This window comes from Narcine bancroftii, chromosome 1 (genome assembly GCF_036971445.1).
Source record: "Narcine bancroftii isolate sNarBan1 chromosome 1, sNarBan1.hap1, whole genome shotgun sequence".
NCBI lineage: Eukaryota > Metazoa > Chordata > Chondrichthyes > Torpediniformes > Narcinidae > Narcine > Narcine bancroftii.
The window spans coordinates 192,199,154-192,217,931 of record NC_091469.1 but is presented as its reverse complement, the minus strand read 5'-3'; the positions used below and the strand labels follow the sequence as shown (position 1 = coordinate 192,217,931).

Genomic DNA, 18,778 nt, shown 5'->3' with positions numbered 1-18,778 from the left:
TAAATGCAAACTCATTCGATTCTATCTAGATTTCTTTACCAGTTCCCTTCTCCCTTTCATTCCCTTGAATACTACTGTTCAGCTGGCTAATGAAACCTCCCCAGCCTGCTGTCAACAATCTGATAACGTAGTCCATAATCAATAATGCTACACAAAACAAGGCAGAATTATTACACAATTTAAATGATGCAATGCCAACAGCAGAGGAGAATTAGTTTTTAAAAAATAGTTGATCTTCGGAACTAATAGAAAACAGTAGAACAGCCTAGCAAAGACTTCGAGAAACAATTTTTCTTTTACTTGACTGGTTTATTCACATTATCTCAGTATTGGATGCATCATACTCAAATTAAGATCCTTCCTTTGGATATACTGGCAAACTGTGAAAGTACGATTACTAAAAGCCTTAAGAGCTTTGAAGTTTTGCACAGTTAAAGAGAAGTATTTCTTAAAAGGATTAAGAAAAGGAGGAATGAATATCCAAAAGTTATAATAGCAAAATAATGAATAGAATGCTTTACTTCAGTGAATTATATACAGTATAATTCACAGTCTTGTTGGGTTTTATACAGTGGGGGGGGGGGGGGGGGGGAGAAATGTGGGAAACTCAAGAATGTTAGCAAGGAATATTACAATTTGAAGATTACAGCTGCTAAATAAGACAACAAAGCCATGAATACTTTATAATTATCAACTGAAATTACAGCCACGAAGCTCCTCTCATTTGCTGAAACTTCACAAGCAAAAAAATTTCTAGTGCATCCTATCAGCCATTCCAATGTCAGTAACATTGTCTAAAGGAATGAAACATTCTGGACTTGTTGCATTCCAAATAATAATTACAAACCTCTGTACCATTTTATTTCTGCAACTGAAGACACTTCATAAAATGCAAAAATAAAAATAAAAAACTCCATGCCACATTGGGAGATAAGTTGATTCAAATTTTGGTTAAAGAAGCACCATCTTTTGATGTAGAGACCCTGAGTGATTTAGTGAGGGACTTTAAAGTCCAGGGCTGAAGCAGCTGAAGTGGAACAATAAAAGGTCATGGATGCCCAAGGCCATAATGAGAGAAGTGCAGTGAATGGATCATTGCAGGCAAGAGGTTACAGAAACAGAGAGGGACAAGGCCATGGAGAATCTGAAAACATGGATTAGATTTACACTGGATTGGTAGCCTATGTTGGTTAGTAGATACAAGGAGCCTCGATGAAAGGATTTAGTGCAAATTAGCATCGAAGCATCAGAATTTTTGAAGAATTTCTACTCAATGAAGAATAGAAAATGTCACCCAACCCAGGAGAACAAAGGAACGTTCAACTGCAGAGGAATGAAGGTGTGGATGAAAGTTTTGCCAGCAGACAAATTTTGACAGAGCTGAGTGGTATCACTGAAATGGAAGCAGGTGGCCTTCTGAAGGCGCCACCATGTGGTCAGAAGGTCATCACAAGGTTAAATATGACTAAAGTCCAGTTCAGCTCGAGGCAAGTGACCAAGAAAAAAGGTGGCTGGTGAAGGGCACAAAGTGTGTGGAGCAAATGAGGAGGACAAATGCCTCACTCTTCCCGATATTCAGTGAGAAGAAATTAAATAGCATGCATGGGGCACTTTAAAAAGGCGGAATAAGGGGGACATCTAATTTATAATTAAAAATAAATATGCAACTTTACTGTGGATAAAGCCATTTTGTGGGTAATTTGGGTGGCACAGTTAGGAGGGAGCACAACATTATTATGGGGCCTGCAATCTGGCACAGTCTGTCAGGAATTTGTACGTTCTCCCCGTTTCTGTGTGGGTGTCCTCTGGTTTCCTCCCACCCTTCAAAAATGTACGAGGGTTGTAGGTTAATAGGTGTATTTGGACAGCATGGGCTGCTGGGCCAGTTACCATGCTCTGTTTTTAAATGACTACCATTGCTAATTAAGGAGCTGAAGATTTCTGAGTGAACAATGAACCATAGACATTATCTTCCTTTGCCTTTCTCTTGCACTATTTTTATTTATTTTGTAAGGTGGTTTATGTAAATGTTTGCCCTCCGATGCTGCCACAAAGCAATGAATTTCGTGACATGTTCGTGACAATAAATTCTGCTTCTGACAGCTTTCTGAAGTGACAGAAACATTTTTTGGCTCTATCCCAGGCCTCTTAATTGAGACTGTAGGGTCCAGATCAAGTGTGTCGTTTATATTCTATCATCTTCATTGACATTAAAACTGTGTTTAGCCACGTGCAAATGGAAAAGAAAAATCACAGCAGGCTGCCATACACATGGACGATGCTCATTGGTTTCTGCAGCATAAAGTAATGAGAGGAGTAGGAGAAAATATTGATGAATTCAAATATTATGACCTTTTAAAGCTGTTTACTGCCAGTTGAACCAAGCCACGAATGTCACTGTTGACACCTCTATCCATGCTTTTGTGTAGCAGACATGAAAAATAATGTGGTTGTGTTATTTAACATGATTACTGATGATCTAAGTAGTGATTATAAGAATTTAATCTGTAGTGGTGAAAAAAAACATACTATTGACTCCACACTTCTCTTGGGTAATATGATCCAAAAGCCTTGTCTGCCCTCTTGTGGTTCTCAAACATTACTGCACACATTAGCTTTGCAGTATTTTAACAGGAATTAATAGGTTTACTGCAAATGTTAGTACCAAATGCGCCCAATGTAGTGGGATAAAGGTGCTAAATTCAGGTGGATCTTGGCTGTGATACTTGAAGTGGAAGAACTTGTGTGGTTGTTCTACAATATGGTTGCAAAGTAATAATCTCAGTTTAAAAAATGTTATTTTATGGAACTTAACAGATCGGCCTCAAGATGCTATAGGTTTCTGTGAGGGGTGCTGGACAAAGTGGCAACTCTCTGTCTGCCTTACGGTAGACAAAAGTTTTTTTTAATACAATTTTTTATTTTTCACACTGTGAACCATATCAACCAAAATACATACAAACATTTCCCTCTTAAATATACACAGTGGAATTTTCTCCCCTTTTTCCCCCTTACCTTCCCTCCCTCCTTCCCACCCCCCTCCAAAACCAATAAACATTCAACATATACAATACAATAAAAGCATTAAACAATGTAATCACACAATGAAAAATAAACAATAAAAATGTGTCATCTACTTTTACACACTGGATCAAGTCATTTCATCTTCTTATCATTTTAAGGGGTGGAGGTCCAAGGCAAGCCTTCTCTGTTATGTTCCATGTACAGTTCCCAAATTTGTTCAAATAATGTGACTTTATTTTTTAAATTATGTTATTTTTTTCTAATGGAATACATTTATTAATTTCTATGTACCATTGCTGTACTCTCAGGCTCTCTTCCGATTTCCAAGTTGACATTATACATTTTTTTGCTACTGCTAAGGCTATCATAATAAATCTTTTTTGCGCTTCATCCAGTTTGAAGCCTAATTCCTTACGTTTTATATTACTTAGAAGAAAGATCTCTGGATTTTTGGGTATGCTATTTTTTGTGATTTTATTTAATACCTGATTTAGATCTTCCCAAAACTTTTTCACTTTCTCACGTGCCCAAATTGCATGAACTGTTGTTCCCGTTTCCTTCTTACAGTGAAAACATCTATCTGATAATGTTGGATCCCATTTTTAAAAAACTTTTGGGGCGTGATATATAACCTGTGTAACCAATTATACTGTATCATGCGTAACCTTGTGTTTATTATATTTTTCATAGTTCCAGAACATAACTTTTCCCCATGTTTCACTTTATATTTTATTTTTAAATCCTTTTCCCATTTTGTTTGGGTTTATAGCTTATTTCATAATTTTCCTTATCTTGCAGCTTAATGTACATGTTCGTCATAAACCTTTTAATTATTATTGTGTCTGTAATTACCTATTCAAAGCTGTTTCCTTCTGGTAATCTCAGTCTGTTTCCCAATTTATCCTTTAAATAATCTTTCAGTTGATGATATGCAAACATTGTACCATGAGTTATTCCATATTTGTACTTCAACTGTTCAAATGTTAATAAATTGTTTCCCAAAAAACAATTTTCTATTCTTTTGATTCCTTTTCTCTCCCATTCTCTAAAGGAAAGGTTATCTACTGTAAAAAGGATTAGCTGATTTTGCGTCAATAATCATTTTGGTATTTGGTAATTTGTTTTTTTTTCCTTTCTAAGTGAATCTTCTTCCATATATTGAGTAAATGATGCAATACTGATGAGCATTTATATTGTACCAGCTTTTCACCCCAATTATAAAGTATATGTTCTGGTACCTTCTCCCTTAATTTATCTAGGTCTATCTTAGTCCAATCTGGTTTTTCCCTTGTCTGATAAAAATCTGATAAATACCTTAATTATGCTGCTCTATAATAATTTTTAAAGTTTGTTAACTGCAAACCACCTTGGTTGTACCTCTCGGCTAATTTATCTAACGCTATCCTGTTACCCCCCTTTCCATAAAAATTTCCTTATTATTCTCTTTAGTTCATTAAAGAATTTCTCTGTTAAGGGAATTGGTAATGATTGACATAAGTATTATATCCTTGGGAAGGCATTCATTTTAATGCAATTTATCCTTCCTATCAACCTTAGCAGTAATTCTTTCCAATGTTCTAAGTCTTCCTGCAATTTCTTTATTAGTGGTTGATAATTTAATTTGTACAAGTGGCTTAAATTATTATCTAACCTAATACCTAGGTATCAGATTGCTTGTGTTTGCCATTTAAATGGTGATTCTTTTTTAAATTCTGTATAATCCGAATTACTCATTGGCTTCACTTCACTTTTATTTGCGTTGATCTTGTACCCCGATATTTCTCCATATTCCTTCAATTTCTTATGTTGTTCTTTTATTGATATTTCTGGTTCGGTTAAGTATTCCATGATGTCAGCTGCAAAAAAACTGATTTTATACTCCTTCTTCTTTATTTTTAACTCTTATTTTATTTTCTGTTCTTATCAGTTCAGCCAATGTTCTATTACTAAAGCGAACAGTGAGGGAGATAATGGACATCCCTGCCTAGTTGACCGACTTTTTTTGTCCGCTAATTCTCTTCTTTTTGATATATCATCCCTTTTTACTAGTTCTTTTTCTGTACTTACTATCTCCCTTTCCAACTGTTCTATTTCCCAATTGTAGTCCTTTTTCATCTGTTGCATAACTTATTATCTGCCCTCCAATGAAGGCTTTCATTGCATCCCATAATATAAATTTGTCTTTCACTGATTCCGTATTTATTTCAAAGTATGTTTTAATTTGGCGTTCAATAAACTCTCTAAATTCCTGTCTTTTAAGTAGCATGGAGTTTAACCTCCATCTATATGTTCGTGGTGGGATGTTCTCCAGTTCTATTGCTAATAACAGGGGTGAATGATCAGATAGCAATCTAGCTTTATATTCAGTTTTCCTAAATCTCCCTTGAATATGGGCTGACAACAAAAACATATCAATCCTTGAGTATGTTTTATGCCTACTTGAATAATATGAGTATTCCTTCTCTCTTGGGTGCTGCCTCCTCCATATATCCATGACGTTTCATTTCCTGCATTGATTTAACCATAAATTTGGCCACTTTATTCTTTTTGCTAGTCTTTTGTCCAGTTTTACCCATCACTGGATCCAAATTAAGGTTAAAATCCCCTCCTGTCATTATATATTCCCTTGCATATCTACAATCTTCAAAAATATAACTTGCATAAACTTTTGATCCTCTTCATTAGGTGCATATATATTGAAAAAATTCCAAAATTCTGAATATATCTGACACTTTGTCATTACATACCTCCCTGCTGGATCTATTGTTTCCTCCTGTATTTTGATGGGTACATTTTTATTAATTAATATAGCTACACCTCTTGCTTTTGAATTATATGATGCTGCCGCTACATGCCCAACCCAGTCGCTCTTTAATTTATTATGTTCCACTTCAGTTCGATGTGTTTCCTGCACATATGCTATATCTATTTTTTCTTTTTTCAGGAAATTTAATAGACTTTTTCATTTGATTTGGTTGCGTATTCCATTAATATTTATAGTCATATAATTCAACATGGTCATCTCATCCTGTTTACACCTCATTTCCGCTTCCTCACCACCACCACCACCATCCCCCCTTTCCCCATTTTCATATCTCAGTTTTCTCTTTTTAAATTCAATGTATGTCAACACATTTAAAACATAAAATACTTCAACAACTCCCACATCCAATATTCCCTTAGCCCCAAATGCCCCCCCACCAACTCTCTGAGTTGCCCCTTGTGGCCAGGCAACCACAACTCCCTTTCCATTTGGATTGCGAACCTGCTCGCAAGTGTCAACTGATTTCAGTGACGGTTATTCTCTCCCACCCAACTCCCCCCCCCCCCAATTTTTTTTTTTTTTTTTTTATACACACACATAACAAAGTTAACCCTCTTCCCCCACCCTTATTTCCTTTCTTCCCTTCTCTTTCCATTATTTTATTTTTTTTACATCTTTATATATATTTTATCGCCGTTCTTCATTCTTGTTATAACTCTTCATCTCTCATCTCTTCACCTTCGTTCTGCAGGCGTTCTACAAATTCTAGCGCTTCCTCCAGATCTGAGAACAGTCTGTTTTGCTCCCCAGGGATAAATATTTTAAGCACAGCTGGATGTCTTAACATAACTTCATAACTTTTTTTCCATAGGATCGATTTTGCTGTATTAAACTCCTTCCTCTTCTTTAAGAGTTCAAAACTTGCGTCTGGGTAAAAAAAAATTTTGACCCTTGTATTCCAATGGTTTTTTGTCTTCTCTAATTTTATTCCTTGCCTGCTCCAGTGTATTTTCTCTTGTCAATTATCTCAAAAATTTTACTAAAACGGATCTTGGTTTTTGCTGTGTCTGTGGTTTCGGAGCTAGTGTTCTGTGTGCCCTTTCTATTTCCAATCCTTCCTGTATTTCTGTCATTCCCAGGACCTTTTGGATCCATTCTTTTATAAATTCCTTCATATCTGTGCCTTCTTCATCTTCCTTTAGCCCCACTATCCTTATGTTGTTTCACCTACTATAATTTTCCATTATTTCCATCTTCTGAGCTAACAACTCTTGTGACTCTAACTTTTTTGTCACTTTCTTCCAATTTTCTTCTTAAGTCATTCACTTCCATTTCTACAGCAGTTTCTCATTCTTCCACATTTTCTCATCTTTTCCTCATTTCTGTCATGACCAGCTCTAATCTATTCACTTTATCTTCTGTACTTTTCATTTTTCTTTTCATTTCACTAAATTCTAATGTCAACCATTCTTTTAATGCTCTCATTTGTTCTTGAAAATTTTTCTTTATCTATATTTTGTCCATCTATTTTACTTTCTATTTCTCTGTGCAAATCTTGGTCTTCTTCTTCCTCTTTTTCTGTGTCTATACCTGTGTTTGTGTCTTCTTTGTATCTGTGTCTATTCTGACTTTCCTGGTGAGTTGCTTCTCACTTTGCTGGGTTTCTTCTTGCTTGGCTTCTTGCTGTTGGTCCTCTTCTTCTGGGCTACTCATCTGTTGGGCCTCCTGCTGCTGCTCTTCTTTTCCTTTCACTCCCTTTCCTGTCGCTTTCCTCTTCTTCCAGATGAGAGTCCTGGTGTCGGGCATCCCTCAACTGATCGCGTTGTCTTTTCCCGCTCCTCGGCTGAGCCGCCCTCCCGTCGGTGTTCTCTTTCTCTTTAGGAAGCACATCGCGCACTTTTGCTTGACTCAGAGAGGGTTCAGAGCGGGCTCTCTTCTCTACGACGGCTCCCTGTTTCTTCATGCAGGTAAGGCCTTCTCCTTTCTCTTCCGGCACCTTTTCTCTTTTTCCCATTGTTTTTACTTTTTCCTTGTTGGATGCCATTTTCTTTCTTTTCTCTACAACTTTATCTTTTATTTGTTATATTTTGTATTTTCTTCACTTTATTTCTTCTTTTCTGGAGAGGGCTGATATTACCCCAACGGCCACTACTCCAACACGTGACTCCCCCACGGTGGACAAAAGTTAATGAATTTCATTCTAAATACAGCATTACGTGACAATAATGGAACCATTACAAGTACAGGCCCATCAGCCCATGATGTTGCGCTGACCTTTGTACACCTACTCCATAACAATCTAATCCTTCCCTAACTTACATCTATAGGCTTAGCTATAAATGTGTCTATTGCACCAGCTTCCATCACTATCTCCAGCAATGTTTTCCAGGCACCCACCACTCAAGCTTATCTCTGACATCTACCCTAAACTTTCCTCCAGTCACCTTTAACTGATGTCCTCTGTTATTTGCTATGGTCACCCCATGAAAAATGAAATGAAAGTCTCCCCCAAAAACAGTGAACAGATGCAACAACAATTTTGCAATTGCTGATAATTTCAGGGATGAAATAGTGTGAAAAATGTAATGCAGAAGAAAAGCAAATCAAATTGATACAAAGCAGAAGTTTTAGAAAGATGAAACCATGAACAAACTTTATTTTTTATGTAGTACGACCAACCCATTACTTCTGGCTTTTGGGAGTTACTCAACCTAGTGTGAATCTACATTCATGGTTAAATATATCCACATTTCCTTATGACAAGGAAATCATTCAACTGAGTTTATGCCTGGCCACAAGATAATCCCATCCCTCACTGATTTTCCCCACAATATATTCCCCCATATTCCCACCAATTGTACCCATCTCCATTCATTGCAATTTACAGTGGACAATAAGCTACCTTTTTACGACATGGGAGGAAACCTAAACTGACAGTCATGGGAAACATTTATTACAAACTCCACATAAGAGATCAGGATCAACTTGGGATAGCACCTTTAATAGCTGCACCACTGTGGAATTATAAGACTCTCTATTCAGTAACCCACTTCGACAGCAATTTCTGATGGTTCACGGACTAATTCAAAGTCAGGGTCAAAAGGCAAACATAAGAATTAATTTGCAGCTGCTCATATGGAAAATGCTATAGTTTTCTGGGTAGGAACTGGATGTGCACCAGAGCGAAAAATCATTGAGAGACCTGGGGAAAAAAAATCTTTGAATCTTCGTATGCAGTGAAAATTCTAGTTGTACTTTTGTTGTACAGTTGGTGATTAAAGCTAGCACAACAGAACAATCTTGATGAGCAGAAGATCTTGCTAGTCATCAACATTGGTAAATTTATTATATTATTCAGATTGGTGTTTTAGATGTGGACAAGAAGTTGGTACTTTTTTGCTTTCGACTTGGCAGTGTCCACAATTAAACTTTTTTGGCTTGATTTGGGTAATTTATTAGAATGAATAACTGGAGTTAGATTCCCACAGGATCCATTGTTAATTTTACTGAGAGATGTTAAATTTAAACTGAATACATATCAAGTAAAATTTGTTCAAATTGCCTTGACAATAGCTAGAAAATGTACTTGGAAGTCGGATACTGATTTGGGAATGGACAGATGGTATGCAGAAGTTCAGAGTTGTATTCCATTTGAGAAAATTACATACAATTTAAAAGATAAATATCGTACATTTTGTGAAATATGGAGGCCACATTTACAAATTGTTGGTATTAAAATTTGAATGAATCTCAATCATTCCCTTTATCTTATTGGTCTCAATATATGTTTAAAAGTATTGGAAATTGAAATGCTCCTGTTGTGATTTTCATGTCTCTTTTTTTTGTTTGTAGGGGGTTTGGGGGAGTGGTGGGATGATTTATCGGAGGTCTTGCTTTCTTTTGTATTTTTTTCTTTTTCATAAAATACCACATGTATTTGGATCAAGTTTGATATATTGTGATATGTGTGCTCGTAGTTTTATATTAAATAAAATATTTGAAAAAATATTGGTGAATTTACCTTGGTTATTTATAGCTACAAATCAGAAGCCAAAAGCACCAACGGTCCACGTCTGAAAAGGGTAGTTTAAAACTGCAAATCAACTCCCTTGCATTCAGATTCCTTCAAGTTAGTACATTAAATCATAGCATCTATAATGGTTATTTAACCAATATTCAATCAACTTTAATTGAAAGTGAAGGGGGCGTGGCAAGATGGCGTAGAGTCTAGACGTGTAATCTCGACCTCTCTGGCCAGACTTTTAAGTACCTGTTTTTTTAACTCTTTGTTTTCAAGTTTAAATTTTTTAAATTTTAGTTTAAAGTATTAAGGAATTATTATGGCCACTAATGGTAAAATGATTAAACCTCAAGTGCAGAAGTTGTAACATTTTCAAAGTGCTGAAGATTTGGGGCCTAAACGACTTGATACAGCCCCAGGCTCAATCTCCTCATTGTCTAAACCCCAAAGATTGCCTGTGGGAGCTGAAAAAAAATGTCTATTACTCACCAAGTGAAGGACGGCACTGAAATTACCCGGTCTCCGGATGAAGGTGCGTGTTCCTAAGAAGTGAACCCTGATTTCGAAAGCCTTTTGATTTCAATGGAGGGAGCACGCAGAAAGACGAGTCCATTGTTGGAAATGCATCAGGTAGCACTTCAATCTGAAGAGACTGCTTTTCTTCATGATTTGATGAAAAACAACAAGATGTGGGGGGAGACCAGCGGCGACTCCCTGAGGAAGTCGGAGTGCCGTCACTGGGAGTCCAGACCCGCAGTAAAACTTTTAAAATGCCTTCTGTTGAGTTGCAGCAGGAGCTGCAGTTACTTTGTTCTGCCACTATGTCAGAGAGAGCAGAGCTGAGATTTACGGATTCACAATGATTGCAATTAAATGCAGTTATTCAACCTATGTTGACATCTCTAATGAATGAGATGGTTCAAATGAATGCTGGTATAAGTTCAGAATTAAATACGGTTAAGGCACGTATGGATGCATCTTATGAAGAATTTTAAAAATTTCAGTCTGCTTTTTTGGACTGTAAACAACAAGTGATTCCTAACACAGAAAAAGTATTGAAGGTGGAAAAATCAGTCATAGAACTAGGAGAACGTGAGAAGGAGCTCGAAAGAAAAATAGACTACTTGGAGAATCAAAGCAGAAGGAATAATGTGAAAATTGTTGGTTTGCCAGAAGGTATAGAAGGACAAGATCTTCTTCGTTTCTTTAAAGATTGGATCCAGCAAATATTAGGGCAAGAATTTTTCTCTGGGGGATTGGTACTGGAAAGAGCCCATAGAGCTTTAAGAAGAACACCCTCAGCTGGTCAACCATCGAGACCGGTAATAATTCGATGTTTGAGTTATTTGGAAAGAGAAGCAATACTTCGACAAACAGTGCAAAATGCAATACAACGACAAACTCTGTTATTGATTCAGAATAGCAAGAGTTTTTTTTATCCTGATTTGAGTCAAGAGGTCATTCAACGTCGACGTCAATTCAATCCAGTTAAAGAAGTTTTGTGGCATGAAGGTTATAAGTCTACTTTTCGCTACCCTGCAGTGTTGAAGGTGTTTTATGGAGACTATCAATTTTGGTTTTTTGAAAATGATCGTGAAGCAATGATTTTTGCTGATTCATTGCCAGATATAAGAGGACAAAGACGTAGTCCACCATTATCTCCTAAAAAAAAATCTGGTTGTTCTGGAAACAGAAGAAATGGCAGAAATGGGAAAAGCGGGAATGGAAAGAGTCTACCTTCTTCTGAAATGGGATCTCCAAGATTGGAATCTTTTGGATGAAAAGAAGAATTTTCTTATTCTTTTTTTTGTTATTATGATATTTTGATGTTATTGATTGTTTGGCTGGGGAGGGAGAGATTTGCACTAAGTTCTTTACTAGACATCAGTGACTGGTGGGTGACCCACACCCAATTTTTGTTTAGGGGATTACTACCTTTTAGTAGTTTTTTTTGTGGGGGGGAGATTTTCTTTTCTTTTTCTTTATTTTTTTTCCATTTTAGTTAGTTTTTAATTTGTGATTTTTTTTCTATTGGAGGGCCTATATACGTTGATTTGAGTTTTTATATAAAGATATTATTGGTATTTAGTAATAATAGTAGGTATGTCAAAGTTGAGGTTTGCTACTTTTAATGTTTGAGGATTAAATAGTACGATTAAGCGTAAGTGAGTCTTAACGTATATTAAGAAAATGAAAATTGATATTGCCTTTTTACAATAAACACATTTGAATGTGAAGGAAAGCGTGAAATTAAAAAGGGACTGGCTTGGGCCTGTATATTCTTCTTCATTTAATTCTAGAGCTAAAGGTGTAGCAATTTTGATACATAAAAATTTATCTTTTGAATTACAATCAATGGAGGAAAAGGCAGGATGTATTCTTAAATTGAATTGTAAGATTTTTAGTGAATTTTGGACTTTACTTAATATTTATGCCCCAAATGCAGATGATGAAATATTTATTTCAGATACATTTTTATGTTTGGGTCAGGCTAATGATAATATTTTAGTTGGTGGTGATTTTAATTGTGTTTTGGAACCTTTATTAGATAAATCTCCGAAGTTAAGAAATCCAAGATAGAAATTCAGGTCCAAGCATTGATGAAAGATCTTGATTTAGTAGATATTTGGAGATGTCTTAATCTGACAGAGAAAGATTTTTCCTTTTATTCATCTAGACATGAATCGTTTTCAAGGATTGACTTCTTTTTAGTATCGGCACATTTAAAGGGAAAATACAACAAGTAGAATATAAAAGTTGGGTGATTTCAGATCACTCCTTGTTATATTTTACATATGCAACTTCTGAGAAAATTCAAATGGCTTATCGTTGGAGGTTTAATACAATGTTGTTAAAAAATATGTAATTTATTGATTTTTTTGAAAAAACAAATTAAATTTTTTTGAAAGAAAATTCTAATTCTGTTCAAAGTAAGTTTGTACAATGGGATGCTATGAAAGCCTATTTGAGAGGACAAATAATTAGTTATACTTCTAAAATAAAAAAGAATCGATTAAATCAGAGTCTTGAATGAGAGAAACAGATTGATGAGTTAGAAAAGGAATTTCAGAAAGACGCTACAGAAGATCAGAAAATAGAATTATCTAGGTTGAAATTGGAATATAATACTTTGCAATCTTATCAATTTGAATGTGTGATTAATAGGACTGAACAACGGTATTATGAATGGGGAGAGAAAGCGCATAAGGTATTGGCGTGGCAATTAAAGAAATAGATTTCGAGGACTATTAATGCTGTTAGACGGAATTCTCTTATTACTTATAAACCTCGTGAGATTAATAATGAATTTTATTCATTTTATAAAAAGTTATATACATCTGGAGGAAAACAAGAAACTGGATTGATTGATTTTTTTTTAAATCACAGCTGAATTTACCAATATTAGAGGATGCAGATATACAGGAGTTAGAAGAACCATTTACTGATTCGGAAATTAAAATGGCTATGCTGGAAATTCTGAACAGTAAATCGCCTGGTGATGGATTTTCGGTTGAATTTTATAAAATTTTTTATGATGATTTATCTAGTGTTTGGGGATGTATTACGTCAAATTGGAGAACATTATGAATTACCTGAGTCTTGTTCTAGTGCTTTAATTACAGTAATTCCTAAAAAAGATAGCGATCCTTTGAAAGTATCTTCATATAGACCAATTTCGTTGTTAAATGTAGATTATAAAATAACAGCTAAAATATTAGCGAATAGATTGGCTAAATTTTTACCCAAGTTGATTCATATTGATCAAACAGGTTTTATAAAGAATAGATATGCTTCAGATAACATTTTGCATGTGATTAGTTTAATAGATTTCAACAATCTTCAGATCACACGATGGTGATATCCTTAGATGCAGAAAAAGCATTTGATAGAGTTGAATGGAATATTTTGTTTAAAGTTTTGGAGAAATTTAAGTTTGGTCCTTCTTTTATTGGTTGGATTAGGGCTTTATATAGTAAACCGGTAGCTAGAGTATTGACAAATGGTTTGATTTCGGAATCCTTTAAGTTAACTCGATCAACTCGTCAAGGTTGTCTTTTATCATCAGCTTTGTTTGCATTAGTGATTGAACCTTTAGCACAGCTGATAAGACAAAATACAAAGATACAAGGTATGAAAGTTTTAGATGAGAAGTATAAAATTAATTTATTTGCTGATGATGTATTGGTGTATTCAATAAACCCAGCTCAGTCACTTTTGCACTTGAAGGAATGTTTAATACAATATGGATGTCTTTCTGGATATAAAGTTACTTGGGAAAAAAGTGAAATATTACCATTAAGTGAAGGAGATTATTCAGTTTATAAGAATATTATTAATTTGAAGTGGACTGATTGAATTAAATATCTGGATATAATTTTGAATGTTAATTATCAATCTTTATATAAATTAAATTATGCTCCGTTAATGAAAAAAATTAAAACTGATTTGATTAAATGGAAAGATTTACCTATTAATTTAATGGCAGGATAAATACAATTAAGATGAATATCTTTCCGGGTATTCAATATTTGTTTCAATCTATTCCGTAATTTTTTCGAGATTTGAATAAGATGGTTAGGGAGCTTTTTATGGAGGGGTAAATTTTCGAGAGTAGCTTTGAATAAATTAACTTGGAAATAGTGGGAACGACATTTACCACATTTTCAAAATTATTATGAAGCAGCCCAACTTAAATTTATTAGATCGTTGATGGATTTGGTACGGCCTCCTATTTGGGCTAAAATTGAGGTGGCAAGTAATTCTGAATTTGAAATACATCAATTATTGTTTAGATGGAATATAAATTTGTTACAACAATATAATGTGCCTATACTAAAACATTTAATGAAGTTATGGATAAAGAAAAATAAAATGACAGACTCTAGGGGTAAATTATCGGCTTTGACTCCGTTTGATTCCTTTTTCAATACATAATCAAAGTTTATTGCATTGGAGATTTAAAGGTGTGAAAAATTTGGGAGATTGTTTTAAAGAGGGTAAGATTTTATCTTTTAATCAGATGAGGGAAGGTTTTGGTATTGATAAGAACTCTATTTCTTTATTATCAAATTCGATCTTTGGTAAAATGTATTTTTGGTAGAGATACCTAAAATGACTAAATTTGAGACTTTTCTTATGAAGGTACCAGAGAAGGGTTATATTTCATCTATGTATCAAATATTACAGGATGGTATAGATAAAAAGGGTTGGGATAGATCTAAAATTAAATGGGAAGTGGATATTGGTTTTAGTTTTTTCTGAAGATGATTGGTTAGATATCTGTTATGATAGTGTAACTAGATTGATAAATGCACATTATGCAATGATTACTTACAATTTTTACATCAATTATATTTGACACCTGAAAAATTAAAAAAATATGGTTTTCATGAATCAAATTTGTGTTTTAGATACGGTGATACAGTTGGAACTTTTTTTCATGCTGTTTGGTTATGCATGCATATACAATCTTTTTGGAAGAAAATTCAATTATTTTTAGGATACCTGTATAAGATTAAAATAGTTTTAGATCCAACAGTATTTTTATTGGGTAGTTTGCAACCTCTGAAAGGTTTGGGATTAGACAAGTTTCAGCTTGCTTTTGTATATTTTATATTTCGCTTTATCCGTAGCGAAAAAATGTATTGCTAGTATGTGGAAAGATACAAATATGATTGATATTAATAGATGGCATAATGAGATGAAATATTGTCTAATAATGGAAAAATTATGTATGTTTCGTGTGATAATTATATTTTTTTATTAATAAGTGGTTGGTATACTCAGAATATTTATATTGATTAGATTTTAATATGTATATTTAACTTTTTCTTTAATATTCTTTCTTTTTTCTTTCTTTATCGGTCTCCTTAGGAGAGTTGGCTGAAGAGGGAGGTACTTTTCTTATATCTCTCTCTCTCTCTCTCTCTCTCTATAAAGTTCATGCTTTATATATATATATATATATAAAGTCCTGCTTTGCGGAAACTGCCAAAGTGTTTGGCCTGGAAGTCAGCCTGAAGAAAACGGAGGTCCTCCATCCGCCAGCTCCCCACCATGACTACCAGCCCCCCCACATCTCCATCGGGCACACAAAACTCAAAACGGTTAACCAGTTTACCTATCTCGGCTGCACCATTTCATCAGATGCAAGGATCGACAACGAGATAGACAAAAGACTCGCCAAGGCAAATAGCGCCTTTGGAAGACTACACAAAAGAGTCTGGAAAAACAACCAACTGAAAAACCTCACAAAGATAAGCGTATACAGAGCCGTTGTCATACCCACACTCCTGTTCGGCTCCGAATCATGGGTCCTCTACTGGCATCACCTACGGCTCCTAGAACGCTTCCACCAGCGTTGTCTCTGCTCCATCCTCAATATCCATTGGAGCGCTTTCATCCCTAACGTCGAAGTACTCGAGATGGCAGAGGTCGACAGCATCGAGTCCACGCTGCTGAAGATCCAGCTGTGCTGGGTGGGTCACGTCTCCAGAATGGAGGACCATCGCCTCCCCAAGATCGTGTTATATGGCGAGCTCTCCACTGGCCACCGTGACAGAGGTGCACCAAAGAAGAGGTGCAAGGACTGCCTAAAGAAATCTCTTGGTGCCTGCCACATTGACCACCGCCAGTGGGCTGATATCGCCTTCAACCGTGCATCTTGGCGCCTCACAGTTCGGCGGGCAGCAACCTCCTTTGAAGAAGACCGCAGAGCCCACCTCACTGACAAAAGACAAAGGAGGAAAAACCCAACACCCAACCCCAACCAACCAATTTTCCCCTGCAGCCGCTGCAACCCCGTCTGCCTGTCCCGCATCGGACTTGTCAGCCACAAACAAGCCTGCAGCTGACGTGGACTTTTACCCCCTCCATAAATCTTCGTCCGCGAAGCCAAGCCAAAGAAGAAGAAAGTTCATGTTTAATTGCTGCATATGTCATATTATTTGTTTTTTTAAACTTTAATTGAAAGTGCAAGGCTTTGATATTTTTGCAATTGCTTGATTTTAAAAGCAACAAAATTCTGATTTTATTAATTTCTTTCAAACTAAAGCAACCAGAGATAAATGGTGAATAATTTCCCCATCAAATGTGGTAAAACTGTACTTTCACCCTCCCCATCCAAACCCTGTCCACACTCAGAAGTTCCTGGTCTTTCTATGAAGCAAAAGCTGCTAAAAGTAACACTAGTTTTATTTTTTTAAAATTTTAAACTTGTGTAATATAAAACGGCCCATCTGCTTTTCTCCAAGGCAATGATTTTGAACCTTTTTCTCTACTCACAGAGCTCCTTATGTACTCCTGACTACTGACCACCAATAACAGACCTGTGGATCACTGAGCCAGGTTTGGGGGGCGGGGGGGGGGGGGGGGGGGGGGGGGAAAGAGTGGAGGTGCTGGTGAAAGGTTTCTGGGGAACTTCATTCAGAAGGTGCTGAGAGTGTGGAATGAACTGCCAATGGAGGAGGTTGATGCAGGTTCTTTTAAAAGTTTGGATAGGTACATGGATGGAACGGGTATGGTCTGGAGCAGGTAGATGGGACTAGGCAGAATAAATATTTGGGTACAGATTAGATGGGCTGAAGGGCCTGTATTTGTGCTGAAGTTTTCTAGGGCTTTATTTGTCTTTGCCTCTCTGCTGCAGACCACTTACAAAACCCATGGACCATAGGCTGAAAAATGCTGATCTTAGGAATATTACAAGGCTGTCTGCACAAATCCCCTGATGAAGAACCCCAGCAAAACAATGGCTACCCAGTGCTTTCCATGGATGTTGCCTGACCTGCTGAGTTCCTCCAGCATTTTTGTGCACTGCACAAAGCTTAGACTATTTGACTAAAATCTGTGCAACTTGCGCAATCACCCATCAATCACAAAGCTGAAAAATCAAAGGAAGGTCAAGTAATAGCTGCAGACAGAAAAGGCAGCTGACTATTTCAGATGTGTTCTGATGGACAAACTCCAGTGAAAGCATTAACTTGCCTTTTTGTTAACATGATGGTGACTGACGCTCTGCACACTTGAACAATTCCCATTTTTAGTTCAGGATTTCATCAGTCACGGGCTCCTTTATCAACTAAGGTGCAGTGATGCATTTCAAAATGTTTTATTCTTTACAATAGCCATTTTTACTGCATTGTTTATAGAAATTAAACCAAAACTCTGACAACTTTGTCATTGGTCATTAACATAAGCATTAGTTGGCATTTGTACCCATCAGCCTCTTCATAGCAATTGATTCAAATTTGTGTCCATCGACTCCCAGAGGAGGACTCAAAGATTATCACCAACACCCCAGCAATTTTTCCCTCGCCTCTTGTAGTAAACTGAAGCACATTGCATTCTTTCCCAAGGATTTGTCTATCTGAATGTTTTTAAGATGATCTAGTTCTTCCTTTCTTAACCTTGACATGCTCCAGCAAAATAGGCTGTTCTCCACAGACTTCAGATTCATCAAAGTTCCTCTCCCTGGTGAGCAGTGAAGCAAAATTTTCATTAAGGACCTCCCCTACCTCCAGGGATATGTTCTCCCTTTATCCCTGAGCAGTCTTACACTCATTCTAGCCATCCTTCTGTTCTTCACATACATGTAGGACACTTTAGGGTTTCCTTAATTCTGCTTGCCAAGGCCTTCTTGTGCTCCCTTCTAACTCTCCCAGTCCTTTCTCAAGTTCCTTCCTGGCTACCTTATAATTCTCATGATCTCTTTCTGACTTGTGCTTCCAATACCTTATGGATGTTTCTTTCTTCCTCCTGACTAGGTATCCCTCTTTTTAGCCAACCATCTTTTCCCTATCTGAGTGGGACAAAGCTACGCAAAACCTTGCGCAAGTGGTCACTAAACATCCTTCACAATTCTACTGTGTATTTCCCAGGGAAAAATTTTCCCAATTTACTCTCCCCAGTTCCTGCCTCATAATTAGCTCTTCTTCAATTAAACACTTTCCCATTTTATCTACTCTTCTCCT

At 36.2% G+C, this 18,778-nt stretch overlaps 1 protein-coding gene across 5 annotated transcripts in view; it reads right to left on the bottom strand.

The window, feature by feature from the left end:
• The window catches only part of ass1 (argininosuccinate synthase 1), a 191,196-nt gene that overhangs the window by 85,843 nt on the left and 86,575 nt on the right, over positions 1–18,778 (bottom strand). The window lies entirely within an intron of this gene.